Source organism: Tinamus guttatus, unplaced genomic scaffold, assembly GCF_059628265.1.
Source record: "Tinamus guttatus ecotype Peru unplaced genomic scaffold, ASM5962826v1 Tinamus_guttatus_pri_ptg000858l, whole genome shotgun sequence".
NCBI classification, from domain to species: Eukaryota; Metazoa; Chordata; class Aves; order Tinamiformes; family Tinamidae; genus Tinamus; species Tinamus guttatus.
Window position 1 is genome coordinate 64757 of NW_028289392.1, and position 2894 is coordinate 67650.

The 2894-nt window shown below is 42.2% G+C and overlaps 1 long non-coding RNA gene and 1 other non-coding gene across 2 annotated transcripts; both read left to right on the forward strand.

Moving 5' to 3' along the window:
• The first annotated feature begins 316 nt into the window (after positions 1-316).
• On the forward strand, positions 317-1430 carry LOC148591348 (uncharacterized). Its single transcript, XR_015914088.1, has 2 exons — positions 317-446; positions 1337-1430. It is a non-coding gene; the product is annotated as an uncharacterized LOC148591348 (long non-coding RNA).
• On the forward strand, positions 726-788 carry LOC148591349 (small nucleolar RNA Z39). Its single transcript, XR_015914090.1, has one exon. It is a non-coding gene; the product is annotated as a small nucleolar RNA Z39 (small nucleolar RNA).
• Positions 1431-2894: the final 1464 nt, after the last annotated feature.

Sequence of the window (2894 nt, forward strand, 5' to 3'; positions counted from 1 at the left end):
GTCATAGACAAACTGGGTTCTCAATGCTCAGAGATGCTTGAACTTCACTGGAGAAAGACCCTAACCAAATTGGTCTCATTTGACTCTACTTGGAGGTGATGAACCAGGTGACCTGCAGTGATCACATCCAGCCAAAGTGGGCCTCCCTTCATAGGAGGGAGGAAAATTGTTTTGAGAATGAATATTTGGTGTGTGAATCTACATGTTAGTCCCCTGGGCATCTTGCTATTATCAAGCAGTGAGGAAGCAATTAAGATATTTTATATTGATTGCAAAGCTAAAATTTAATTTCTTTTCTAGAATATTCCATTTTCCATTGAAAACAAGTGGCAACTACTGGCAGTAATGTGTGCATTTTTTGGAAGTGGCTTTGCTGCCCCCTTTTTTATAGTCAGACACCAGCTCCTTAAGAAGTGAAGAGGATGGAATGTACTCCTGCTGACTGGGTAACTGACTTAAATCTGTGAGCAAAGCAGATTAACATGTCAAAACACACCTACAAGTGTTACTACAATTTATAAACCTTCCCAGACCAGTTGCTCAGATTGTGTGGTCGGAAGTTGCTGCCCTCCTCTCTCTTTTCTCTCTGAACTCTGACTGCCCAGAGACCATGCTTCTCTGCAACTTCTTGGTCGTCTGCAAATGGGCAGTAGAATGGCATTTGGCCAAAAAAAAAAAAAAATCCACCTCTAGAGAAACAATGCTATAATCTGTAGGAATATCTGGCACATGTGATGTGAACAAAACAGTATGAGGAAACTATGACACTGTAAATGCTTTCTGATGTACCTGTTAAAATGGGGAAACAAGATTTCCTGAAGTTCAGTTTTACCACGCTAAATAATTGTGATGCCCATGTACAACACTCATTTGTTTACTGTGTAAAATGCACCTCCTAGAACAAGGTTTTTAAGGCTATTTTATCACAACTGATGCTATATTAACTGATACTTCAGTGCTGATGATCTTTACAGACAAAGCAAGCCTCAAACACTGTTTGGACTCTGTAAGCATGCTGTTTCCAGCTGAAAATCAGTCAAGTTTAGATAAATTGTAGAAACCTATTTTGCATATAACTGGAACTGCTAACTCCATAATCTGAGAAGTATCAAATCTTGCTGGGAAGCTGGGATGACCCAAGTAGCTCTTGGAAGGGAATATAATGCTCACTGGTATCTCATAACCGGAAGGAAATCTGTCAAGTTCATTGCCATTCTGATGCTTTTTGGCTACTTAGTTTTTCCTTATGTGAAAGAAAAAGTATAAAATAGCTTTTATAATTTCAAAGTTAATGTCAAGTTCTTAAAACTGGTAATTCTCCTACTTTCTCTTGTAGAGTTGAAACCTTCTACACAGCAGCTCACAATGTGAAAAGGATGACTGCAATTGTGTAACATGCTGGATGTGTCTGTAAATAAATTTTTAATCTACCTATTTTGTGAAATTCCTGCAGTGCTTATGAAACTGGTGTACAGTCCTTCAAATTGCAATGAATTGACATTAAACACTGTTTTGGTCTAGTTCTTACTTAAACCCTCCTCTTCTCTCCATCCTCTTAATGCCGAAGTTAGGTTTAATGGAGTTTTAGAATGAATTGGATATTTAAGTTACTTTGCAATGCTATGTGGACATCTTGGATAGTTTTCAGATTACTCACAGAGTTATGATGTGAGATAGTTTAGCCAATATGCCTGACAGTGGGTATATTGTCAGTGTGACTTTGTTGGGCTTAGCGCTACCCAGAGGTCCTTTCTGTCAGACCTAGTCCTTTCTGTCAGACTACTTAAGGACCCTCCTGGTCCTACCTATGGATCCCCCTGATCCATTCCTCTAAGTGGTCCTTTCTGTCGGACTACTTGAGGACCCCCTCCCGGTCCTACCTGCGAATCACCCGATCTGCTTCACGTCTGTCTCTGGACAGTCTCGGGAACCCAATCAGTCGTCCAGTGCAGGCTGCCGTGGAAAGGAGTCAATCACCAAAAGCTTTGGTGGGGCGTGCCATGGACTCCAATCACTGTTCCTGGAAGGTGGAAGGATCCCAGATGAGCCCCCAGTTGTGTGGAGAATCTCGCTGTCAAGAACTGTATGTCCAAAAAGGAGACAGAGGAGTCCTAAAACTTTATTCAAATAAAGGGAGAGTCCACCGGCCATATCCCTGTGGGGTCTCTCAAATTGCTGGGGGACGCAGCCCCCCTTTTATCCTAATGTCCCGACCGAGGGACGTCCTCTCCTTTTCCCCATTGGCCAAGGTACTCAGAAGTTACAGCCTTCCTGGCCTGCCTATACCAAACTCCTGCCTCCTGCCATCTGTTCTCACCTAAGGTCACCTGATTCCTTTGTCCCCCTTGCTGAAGAATGTGGGGGAATCCCTTATTTCCCTCCTTTGTAAAGGCCCTCACCTCTTGGCAGATGGCTGTTTTTGTCCCACTCACTCATGGCTCCACTCAGTCTCTCCCCTCCCTTTGTCCTGCCTCTTCACCCAGACTATGGGGAAATCCCCGAATACACAAACTTGAGCATTCTGCTCACACTCAATCATTAAGAGCAAATAGCCTGACAGCACTAGCTGTCAGGATTTCTAAGAAACTGAATGTGATCATGAGATATTTAAATGAATGGCCCTGTTGATGACATGGGCAAAAAGTCCATCTGTGCTGTTGTCATAATACAGGGGAACATATTTTTCAGCAGTTCTTGGTTTTGACTGCTTAACTGGCTAAATGCATAACATCTTAAATGCACAAGCCTAACCAAGTATGGCTTATTCTGTCCTTTCAAATAATGCTGTTAATGGTATTTTGAGTCGCTTTCTTTGCATGAGGTTTTTTTGTGGGTGGTCTGTTGATTGGTTTGTTTTTTGTTTTTCTCCCCTAAAACAAGTTGTTGTTCTATGA